The sequence below is a fragment of the Cricetulus griseus genome, unplaced genomic scaffold (assembly GCF_003668045.3).
Source record: "Cricetulus griseus strain 17A/GY unplaced genomic scaffold, alternate assembly CriGri-PICRH-1.0 unplaced_scaffold_99, whole genome shotgun sequence".
Lineage (NCBI taxonomy): Eukaryota > Metazoa > Chordata > Mammalia > Rodentia > Cricetidae > Cricetulus > Cricetulus griseus.
The window spans coordinates 62119-74031 of record NW_023277442.1 but is presented as its reverse complement, the minus strand read 5'-3'; the positions used below and the strand labels follow the sequence as shown (position 1 = coordinate 74031).

General features: G+C 46.8%; 1 pseudogene; it reads right to left on the bottom strand.

The window, feature by feature from the left end:
• Nucleotides 1-3700: 3700 nt before the first annotated feature.
• LOC100774162 lies at nt 3701-11658 on the bottom strand (annotated as a pseudogene).
• Nucleotides 11659-11913: the final 255 nt, after the last annotated feature.

Here is an 11913-nt window from a genome sequence, read left to right as displayed (position 1 = left end):
TGTTGAGTGCCTTAGGGGCAGTTCCCCTAAGGTGCAGCCTAGCAGGGCCCTTTTTTGAATTCTCAACAGCTTTGCCTGTTTTTAAACTTTCTAGCTTTGTAATTAAATTCTGATGTTCTTCTTCTAGGAGAATCTGTTCTATGAGATATTAAATTTTGTCCTGTAGATCCTTTTGAGAATTTAAAACAGGGCAGACCAAGGGAGGGGCCGTTGGGAGAGGCACTTAAGGTGGAGACCAGTGTTTAGTTAATGGGGGCAAATCCTCCTCAAGGTATTTAGCTGCCTCTTCCTCCAAATCCTCCCAGTCTGTATCACTAAGACTATCTTCTGTAGGGTGTTGGTTTTTTGAAAACTTTCTTAGAGATGGGTATATTTTCTTGATTTTAGCCTTGGCTCCCAGATCCTTTTTAATTTGAGGCTTAGGGGGAGGGCTTTCCTTAACTGCTGTATCCTGAGTTGATGGGTTAATTTTTTGGGTTTCTTCTGAGTCATCTTGGAATGACATAAGGTCTTTTTCCTCACTGGGTGGTTCTGATTGTTTCTCCTCTAATACTTCAGTCTCAGTAGGTTTTAGACATTTTTTCCTTCTTTAATCACATTGGCCGAAAGGGGATCACATTGTTTCTGAGATGTGAGTTCATTGACTAAATTCCACAATGAAAAGGCCATGACAGGAATTTGTTCAGGTCCAAAGACTATAACAATCCTTTAGAGCATCTCCTACTCTTTTCCATCTTTTTTTAACTACGGTCCCTTCAATGGGGAACCAAGGACAAACTTCCTTAATAAATATAAAAATTTCAATAATTCTTGTGCCTCAAGCTTAACCCCTCACGCCTTAAGTGCCTTTTTGAGTTTGTTGAGTGCTACTTCAACAAATAGCTCTTGTTGGCTCATGTCGTGTCCCATAATTGTCGCTCACTTACCGAGGTCTCCTTGTGGCGGCCGGCTCCAGTCTAACCACTTCCTCTGTTCTGTCTCTTTTGTCGATGTGGCCGGCTCTGCTCTGCGACGTTCTTCACTGAAGCCCTCGTACCTGGGCCGCACACATTGGGCACCATCTGCCCAGGCTGGCGAGATCAGTCAACAGGAACCCTGGGGGAGAGAGTGAGAATGGAAGAGGCCAGAGACTCGAGAAATGGAGACTAGACAGTGATCTCATCAAGTCTGGGTTTACTAGACAGATCGATAGGGCTTAAGTAGGGTGAAAGGTTCAGTGGGGGGAGTTATTGTCCTGCCAGCCAGGATTTGTTGTAAAGAGATAAGTCTGCGGCTGGGGCTCTCTTGACCGCAGACATGGGCATATGCTTTACAAGAAAATAGACAGATGTAAAGAAACAGAAACTTAACTGGGTGTTAGTTCCTAAAATGGTAATAGAAGGCATCAAATGACATTAATATGCTATCTTCATTCAGGGTCCTCTACACCTGATGAAGACTCTGTCATGGTTTGTCCTCAGATCCACCATTGGCTGGATCAGTATCTTCTTCCCTTTTCTCCAATATACCTTCTTCATCCTCAGTGAATTCTGAAAAGTCACAGCTGCAGTCTGCATTGGTCCTTGTTAATTTGGCAACATGCTTAACCCATGATTGCCTACAACTGTGGATGCTCCCAGTGAATTTGGTATCAATGAATCGGCAGGGGCTTTCCTGTGAGGCCTGCATCATGGACAGATTCACAGGGAACATGGGCAGGATTCTTGCAACCCTGTTATTTGTCTGTTAAAAGCCTGAGCTTGTTAACTATCTATGCAGGTTGTGTCTACTGAGAAGAACTGCTACAAGCTGCCTGATCACAGAGTAATTAAACAGTTTCAACTCATGAGATCAGTTCACCAGAGCTGAGAACACTTCATGGGGGTATTAAACCAAGTCAAAAGGTGTATTGGAATACAGTCTTGTGAATAAAAATGGCTGTTTTAGCTTGGTATTGTCATAAAAACAGACAGGTGGATCAATGGAATCAAACTGGAGACTCTGATACCTATCTACACACCCACGGACATCTGATTTTTGGCAAAGAAGCCAAAATGTTACAATGGATAATGGGAAACCTCTTTCACAAATGGTGCTGTTATAACTGGATGTTAACATGAAGAAGATTGCAGACAGATCCATATCTATGGCCATGCACAAATATCAAATCCAAGTGGATCAATGACCTCAACATAATTCCAGCTAATGAACTTGATAGAAAAGAAAGTGGGAAGTAGCCTAGAATGCATTGGCACTGGACACTACCTCCTAAATATAATACCAGTAGTACATTCACTGAAAGCAATAATCAATAAATGACACCTTCTAAAACTGAAAAACTTCTCTAAAGCAAAGGGCACTGTAAATAAGATAAAACATGTGTCTACAGAATGGGAAAAGATCTTCACTAACCCTACACCTGATAGAAGGGTGAGATCCAAAATTAATAATGAACTCAAGAAACTAGACATCGAAGCACAAAATAAGTCAATTGAAAAATGAGGTACAGAGCTAAACTGATAATTCTTACTAGAAGACTCTCAAACAGCCAAGGGCATTTAAAAAGTGCTCAACATCCCTAATTATTGTGGAAATGCAGATCAAAATGACTTTGAGATACCATCTTAAATCTGTCAGAATTTGCTCACAAACTCCAGTAACTTCAGCATCAGTGTCCATTCTGGCCTCCATGGGCATTATATTATATTATATTATATTATATTATATTATAAAATCACACAGAAACATTAATAAATCACAACCCTACTTTAAGAAATTGAAGTGAATACATGGTTGCAAATGCTTGGAAACAAGGCAGAAGGACAGCAAGTGTGAGGCCAGCCTGCTGGGATTACAGGCCCACACCACCATACACATCTCCCATTTCTAATTATTAGTTTACTTTTAATTTTTTTCTTTATTCTTGGGTGTAGTGAGGACACCAAAGACATAGGTGGTCAGAGAACAAGTTGTGGAGTTAGTTTTCTCCTTACCCTATTGCTACTGATAGATACAACTTAGTTTATCAGCTTGGTGACAAGTACCATTAGTGACTAAGCCATCTCACTGGCCCTATTTCATTTATTTATGCTTCCAGACAAGGTTTCTCTGTGTAGCCATGGTTGTCCTGAAACTCATCATTAGATCAGTTCTCCTAGGGGATCTGTCTTTCTATACCTCTTAAGTGCTGAGCTTGAAGACACCATGCCTGGCCTATTTATTAATTTTAAAGCAGTGTCCCATGTGTTCCAGGCTGGCCCCTTACCCCTATGCTATGAGGGTGAAGATGACCTTGACTTCTTGATCCACCTGTCCATGCTCCAAGGTCCTAGGATGTCAGATGTGAACCTACAGCCTGGACTTTAGTGGTTGATGTTGTTCATAACAAATCTCACTCCATAGCCCAGGCTGACATTAAAATCATTAGGTATCCTAGATGGCCACAAAACAATGTTAATTCTCCTGCCTCAGCCTCCCATGGGTTGGGATCCTGCATCTGTGCAACGAGGAAAGAAACTTTTCTCACCTCATTTTTGATGAGAATGTCATAAATTAGCACTCAGTGTGAAGCCTTCCCTTCTGTATCATTTCTCATTTCACTTGACTATAGAGAAATCTGCTTTATTTCCAAAATGTATGATGTTAGTTACAATGCAGCCAGGTTCCCAAAAGTTCACAGAATCCCTTGGAGGTCTCTGTAGGCCTCCTGGCAGGCAGAGGGTCATTGCTCCTCCTTATTGGGAACAGGACCAGGTCGAGTGACTGTCAGAGCAGCATATACACTGGGCTCCTCTGGGGCTTCTGCTGCCTGGGAGTAAGGAGGTGCAGCTGTCCCCTGTCTGGGTGACCTGCTCCACAGCTGGGCATAGACCACATCTTGGGACTCGTCGGATTCAGCAGCCTGGAGGGGGAGAGAGGAGAGGAAGGTACATGCTTGACTTGCAGGATGCTGAAGGACCAACATAAGTGTTTAACTCTCTGCCCCCGTGTGCTTGCTCATCTGTTTGTTTCTGGGACTTCTCTTGACATGACAGAAGGTAGGACAGCTTCTGCCCTCCTGAGCCTGGAGTCTTTCACCTGGGCATATGTCTCTCCCTGGGGCTCTTCCTCAGGTGGTCTCTGAAGCAGGCAAGTAGTGAGGTACAGATAATGTCACCCTGTTCCCCTGTGACTTTCCTCTGGCCAGTTTTCCACAGCATGGCCAGAGTGACCTGTTTATGTGATAGCATCCCTGATGGGATCTTCCGGGACTTCCCTCCTACAGTTCTGGCCTCTTATCCTGACACTCTAAACCTTTCTTGCTGTCTTGGCTGTACCCACAGAGTCCATCTTTCTAAAAATACATTTCTGGGGTGTGAAGAGTTGGCTCTGTGGTTAAGAGCACTGACTGCTATTGCAGAGGACCCAGGTTTGGTTCCCAGAACCCACATGGCGACCTACATTCTTCTGTAACTCAAGTTCCTAGGTATCTGACACTCTCTTCTGGCCTCTGGGAGCATCATGCAGGCACGTGGTGCAGAGACAAAGCGAAGGCAAAAAACTCCCTCCCCGCACAACACACATTAAATACAACACTAAAACACAGGTGTCTGTTCAAGTTCCTATGTTTCCTGCCTGCAGTTGCTGGTCCCTTATATGTTTCTTTGGGCTTCTTCATCAGGGCTGCCCCCTCAGATGACAACAGCACAGATGCCAAGGAGTCAGAAGGCAGACAGCAGCGATAACACACATGATACCAGGAAACCCAGGGCAGAGTGAGGCCATAGCACACAGGAGCCAGGGAGTCGTCAGCTATGGATGATGTTGAGGGCAAGCCAGGGAGGAAAAAGAAGGCAGCCTGGACTAAACTAGGACCTAAGTTCTTAGCACTGCAAACGGGGACAGGGACCTCACCAAACTGTCCAGATTGACACCATCCTCAGGTTTCATGTCCTTCACTGAAGCATCTGTCATAGCAGAAAAAACAAACAAATAAACAAAGAAAACAGAATGTCTTCTGACCAGAGCCTAGAGATGTCTCAGACCTCTAGTTTACTGCCTTGTCCAAGTGGCGAGAGAGGACCAGGGAGTGTGGTGATACCCTGTGTTCATAGTGTGAAGATCAATCCCAAATAGCAAGGACCTCAGAACCTCTTCACTACCCCTGCAATGATGAGAACTCCCCCCAAAGCTAACCCCCCAAGACCCTCTTTATCTCACATAGGATTTCTTCCTGGGTGGCAGCAGTTGGGTTGGTTCTGGAAAGACAAGGAGGTGTCAGTTGGCAGTGAGTTGTGTCAGGAAGGTGGGGGTCTATGTCCCTGGCCATGAGTTACCTCTTCTGGCGGCCTCTGTTTCTGGTTACTGTCTCTGCAGCTCCTGCAGGAAGCTGCAATTCTGTCTCTTTCTGGGCTGCAAGAGAGAGAAGAGTCTCAGGTATTGGGGAGGGCTCCCCCTGACCTGTACAGGGAAGGAAGGAAGGGACTTTGACAACAGGGGTGAGTGAGAAAATGTCCCAGGACTTGGAAAGCTCACAGAACCCCTGACATCGCACAGGTTCTGAGATCACGTGCTCTCTGATCTGAGATCTGCCAGTGTTTCTAGACTTCCCAGTCCCAGTTTGAGGAACCCATCACCACCTGAGACCTAGGTCACCCACAATGCACTCACCATCCTTCCTGAACTTTCCCTGACGCCTTCTTCGGAGAAGGAGAAAGATGAGAATGGAGAGTAACAGGAGGAAGGCCACAGAGACTCCAATCAGAGCCTTCAGGTACATTTCCAGGCCTGAGGAACAAGTGACATCATGAGTAGGGACTGTTGATGCTTATCTGAGCACCTACTGTGTGACAGAGCCATGGTGGACCATTGCCCTCATCATCTCCCATCCTCACAATCATGCAACAAGCAATCGTCTCTTCTTCTATCCCCACAGTTCACCTGCCTCAGGTCACCTGACGGGAAGTGGTAGAGCTGGGAGTTGAACCCAGGGACTCTGACTTCCACCTCTTTTCTCTCCACCTGAGCTGAGCCTCATGAGCTGGAGGGAAGGAGCAGGAATGCCTTGTGTCCCACCCTTCCCCATGTCATCACCATGGTGGGGCAGACCTACTGCAGACCTAGGTTCTGCAGGCCTCCTCTGTTAGTAGAGGCGCCATTCAAGGCCAGAACAAAAAGAAATTTACACATGTGGGCCAGGCCTCTCACTTCATACTCAGAGAACCAGCAGCCAGCCCAGAATGGGAAGGACTTGTCCAAGTTAGCATCTCCAGAAGCAGCTGTATCCAGCCCATAACTAGCTATTGCCCATCTGGGTACCACATCCAACAGGATGGTTACATAGACTTCGGTGTTGTGACTCAATGAGGTGAGAGGTGTGTTCTCAGGACCTTAGTGACAGATGGGGTGGTGAGTGTCTGGGATCCCTGCTCTCCACCGGCCCCATCCTTTGGACTGAGCATAAAGGTATCTCTGGACCCCATCCTCTGAATCCCAACCTCTAAGTCCTGGGCTTCTGGGGTCTGTTGGGATCTCTGTTTGCCTCCCACACTCACAAGCTAAGTGGCAGAAAAATGATGATTTGGTGGGCTCAGGTGAGGCAGCCTGATGATGGACCCTACTGCCTCCACTGAGGTGTCTGCTACCTACCAGCTGTTGGCAAGGGACTTGAGGGTGGTGGGCTGGAGGATCCAATGGGTCCTAGGAAACAGAATAAGAGTGGGTGTGTGATAGATGCTAAATCATGGACCTGCCTCTGCTGACTGTTCAATCTCTGTGCCGTAACCTCCCCAACAACCTCGTGCTGTCCTACCCCAAACTCCCACTAATTCCCTATCCTTTCTGCTCCCCAGGAAGAGTGAGGGCTTCCATGGGGCATCTTAAATATCTGTCATATCATTTGCAGCAGGGCCTAGGACCTCTCCAATGTGTCTAGGCTGAGAGAGTATCCCTCTATGTGAAATGGGTCCCAAAGTCTATTCGTTTGCTAGGGATAAATATTTGTATACTATCAGAGGCCCCAGAGATTGCCAAGGCCTCCTCACTGACATCCACATTCAGAGGGTCTGCATCAGTCCTCTGCTGGTTTCCCAGCTATCAGTCTGGGGTCCATAAGTTCCCCCTTTTTCAGGATTTATACTCTGTCTGCAAGTACCCAGTGGGACAGTTTCATGGCAAAGGGTGTCAAAAAATGATTGCGCAGTGATAGGGCTGACTGACCTGAGATGTGTATTTCCAGGGGCTCACTGGGTACTGACCACAGCTGTGGGGTTTGCTTGTAGTAACCATAGCATCGGAATGTCCCTCTGTGGTCTGCTGTTACATGATCTATAGAGAATAAGGCTTGGTACTGCATAGTACTGTGTATATACTGTGAGTTCAGGGAGCTGGAGAACTTCTGATCTTCCTTGGTGAGAATGAACTTGTTATAGCTCTCCTGTGAGACACACTGGAGAGTCATGTTCCCTCCTGAGGTCACCACAGGGCTGGGCAGGGCTGTCAGGCCGGGTTTATTATCATAGATTCCTAGGACATAAGGAATAGACTGTTACATGGGATTTCACAGTCACAATGCTGTCAGGGCTAGGCTTTGGGAGGGGATACTACTAAGAGCAGAGCCTGGGGCTGAGACCCTAACTGTCCCCTCACCTGTCACCACCAGTTCCAGGGTGTCACTGTGCTCTGACCAGCCAGCTGAGCTGTAACAGTAACATCGATATTGCCCCGCACTGTTCTCTGTCACAGAAGGAATGGAGAATATGGACTTGCTTCCAGGCTCCTTTGGGGTCTGTGTACCCCATGGTTTTTTGCTTCCCTCTTTATGCAGAAAATACAATTCTGCATTCAGGGTTCCCTGGCAAGAGATGTTCATGGGGCTTCCTAAGGCGACTACAGGGCCTGGCTCAGCCTTGATGGTGGGTTTGTTGACTGTCCCTGCAAAGAAATAGGACAGAAGGAGGTGGGTCTGTCTGAAAGTGGCACAGGATAGTCACACTTGCAGAATTCACTTTTTTCAGCTGGGCGTTGGTGGCACTCGCCTTTAATCCCAGCACTCGGGAGGCAGAGGCAGGCGGATCTCTGCGAGTTTGAGGCCAGCCTGGTCTCCAGAGCGAGTGCCAGGATAGGCTCCAAAGCGACACAGAGAAACCCTGTCTCGAAAAAACCTCACTTTTTTCTATTTAAGTTATTCTGTCAAACAATACATCTGCAAGTAACCCTCTCACCTCCCCTCTCCAGAAGATCACTGCTGCTCTGTTTCCCTTCAGAACAGAGCAGGGTTCCCAGTGACATTAATGGAGCCTTCCAGACTACTATTGCCATGATTCTAACAAAAACTCAGTCAGACACGGTGTAGGCTTTGAATCCCAACACTCAGGAGGCAAATGGAGGCAAATCTCTGTGAGTTCAAGTCCAGTTTGATCTACAGACTGATATTCAGGACAGACAGGGCTACACAATGAACTTCCAGGAAACAAAAATAAAAAAAGACCCCAGGGTAAACCAGCACAGCCTGTGTGCAGAGGGCTTAGGGAAGACCCATGCATGTGCCGTGGTTGTTGCTTCAGTCTCTGTGAACCCTCATGATCTCTGCTGAGTTCATCCTGTGGGCTGTGTTCTCATGGTGTCCTGAGTGCTCTGAATCCTCCAACTCTTCCTCTCTATCTCTCTTCTGTGGAGTTTCCAGAGCTAAGGTGGATGCTATTTAAGCTGATCCAGAGAAACAGAGGGCTCCATGAAGATTCTTTTCTGTCCTGGATCTCTCAGACTCTCATGTCTCAGTGTCCCTTGGATTCTGTATCTTGTGTCCCTCTGTCTCCCACGATCTGTGTCAATGGGCTCAGCAGCCCTGGCTCCTCACACACCACACACCAAGACCTCCCTCAGCTCCTGTGTCAGTTCAGCATCATTCTAGAGAAAGACTGGGCTTCCTCACCTGAGAACAGGAGCTCCAGGGGGTCACTAGGTTCTGACCACAGCAGTCGGCTGTAAGTGTCAAAGCTGTAACATCTGAATGTCCACCTTTGGTTCGATGTCACAGGACCCACAGAGATACAGGCATGGTACTGCGAAAGTAGAGTAGTTATACTTTGAGTGCGTGTCCAGGATTGCTTCTGTGGTCCTTCCTTAGTCAGAATGAACCCATAATATCCTTGATTTGAGACACACTGAAGGGTGACATTTCCTCCTTCTGTCACTACAGGGCTGGGGAGGGCTGACAGGCTGGGTTTATTGAAGGTCCCTAGGAGATAAGGAGAAACAGTTAAATGTCCTCAAAGTCCTCATTACACTCCAGGGCTGTGTGGGAATCATCCCTGTGTACAGAACCAGTGCTTGACAGTCAAGCCTGATGCTGTGGACTCTGTGAGTCCTCTCACCTGTCACCACCAGCTGCAAGGTGTCACTGTACTCTGACCATCCCTCAAGGGTCCGATATCGACATGTATAATTCCCTGCTTCCTGATGGCCTATTTTTGAGATTGAGAATTTCACCTTGTTTTTAGGATTTGATGTAATGTCTGTGTGATTTGTATATTGGTGTCCATTTTTATACAGATGGTATTCTTGGGCTTTCAGGGTCCCCTCACACAAGAAGGTCACTGTAGTCTGTACAGAGATGACAGAGTGTGGCTGTGCTCTGAGGACAGGTTTAGGGAAGGTTCCTGCAAGAAAAAGTTCAGCTGGGTTCCAGGACAGCCATCCTCAGATTGCAGCCCCTGATCCCAACCGTCCAGCCACCCCAGGAGTAGCACACATGTGTTGTTTTCCATCCCAACTGCTCAGTTGGCTCCAGGATTGCTAGAAGTGATGTCAGGACATCTGCAGACACTCACTCACCTGCCAGCACTGGTGTCCCATGGCCCAGAGTCAGCCCTGGAAGAGAGTTCCCTGTGAGAGGTTTGTCCCTGAAGCTTGAGAAGGTCCTCCCCTCTGCAGAACCTCCTGAGACCCTGGGGTTTCCTAACTGACCCGTGCTGGGCTGTGGGGCAGCATCAATCCCAGAGCACAGCATCCCTCCCCATCTCCACATCTCACCCAGACAGAGCAGGGCTGTGAATGTGACGGTCATGGCGTCTCCTCCTGGAGGCTGCAACTGTGTTTATTATCGGCAGAGCTACAGAGTCTGTCTGAAGCAGCAGGGGACATAGGGTGTGGCCTCTGGAGGCAGGGCCCTCCCCATGACATGGTTGTACTTCAGCAGCCCCACAGGAAGGGGAACTACCCTCCTCATACACCAGGCTCTGAATTCCCCAAGGCTGTGGCTGGGTCCTGCAGTAGACTCTATCAATACTTAATGGATGTCGTTTCCAAAATCTCATCAGTGTTGGTCTCATTTATCTTCATTTTGTCAGCCCCAGGTGGTAGCAGACACGAATGTGTAGTAACACAAGAAATACAAACTTTCATGTGGGTTTTATTTATTCTTTTTCATATTTTTTTTTTGGGTTTTCAAGACAGGGTTTCTCTGTATTGCTTTGGGAGCTGTTCTGGAACTTCTCTGTATAGGCAGCTGGCCCAGAACTCACAGAGATCTGCCTGCCTCTTCCTCCCGAGTGCTAGGATTAAATGCATGTGCCACCACCACCCGGTTCATATTCATATTTTTAAATGTGAAATACTTCCTCATATTCAAAATGTTTGAAGGTTTCTGCGAAGGGTCTCACTGTCTAAATCTCCATGGAATAAAATGTATAATCCACTTCCTCATAGCCTCAAGTGCTGGCTTTACAAGTGTGCACTAGGGGCTGGAGAGAGGGCTTAGATGTTAAGAGCACTGGCTGTTCTTCCAGAGGTCCTGAGTTCAATTCTCAGCAACCACATGGTTCCTCACAATCATCTGTAACGAAATCTGGTGCCTCCTCTGGTGTGCAGGCATGCATCCAGGCCAAACACTATACATAAAAATAAATACATCATTAAAAACAAAACCATATGTGCACTACTTTTACTGGTTGTTTGTTCCTTTTTGATGTGTGTACCTTCCATTACAACTATTGGTTATAGTTATTTATTAATTTTCACTTATTTATTCAAATTACACTTATGTAAGAATAATAAATTATATTTAGTTTGTCTTTATGTGTGTTTATATTCACATATGTCACAGCACGCGCATGGGGGTCAGAGGACAAGGTCAAAGGCAGTTTTCTCCTTACACAGTATGGATCAGAGTCAGGGCTGAAGGTTGGCAGCAGGCTAATACACTGATCCATGTCACTAACTCAGTCTTAGCATCATCACTTTCCTTAGTCCTTCTGCTCAGGCCAAAAAAATTTTTTTCACTGGGTCCTGAGGGTGTTGGGCCAAGACAGTTTTCAGTGTTATTTGATTTTCCTGAGGTGCAGGTTGTTAGTGTGGCCACCCTTCTTCCCTAAGTTAGTTGACCACACAGAGGTGCCCACACTTGTGGGCAGCAGAGCATGGCCTTGTCATACTTGTCCTTCTGGAGAGCCTGGCAAAGGGATGGCTCTATGATGCTACCAACAGGTGCAGCACCAGGCTCAGGGTGGGAATCTTTCTGGCCTTTGCCATTGGTCAGGATTTATTCATCCTCTGTCTGCTGTCAGTAAATCCCAGCCACTGCTGGTCAGGTGAGATGCCTTCCTTGTCTTGGGTCTTGATCTTGCCATTGTCCATGGAGTCACTGGGCTGGACCTCGAGGGTGATGTTTTTGCTCTTCAGGAACTTGCCAAATATCTCCATCTTTGTGTCTATTCCACCATGAGATGAAGAGAAAGAGAGTTCAGTAAAAATAGTTTATTTCCCCTTTTGGAGCCAGGGAATGATAGCAGCATCTTGAGTGTAGGTTTTTGTCAGTGTGACTCCTGATGCAGTCACACTGTGTCTATTGTTTTTCTGTTTTCAGGAGTGAGTGAGTGATTTTCTCTTTTTTTCAGTAAGGTCGAGATCTTGATTTCTGACTTTTGATTAAATTCTTTTCCATTTGAGGGAACACAT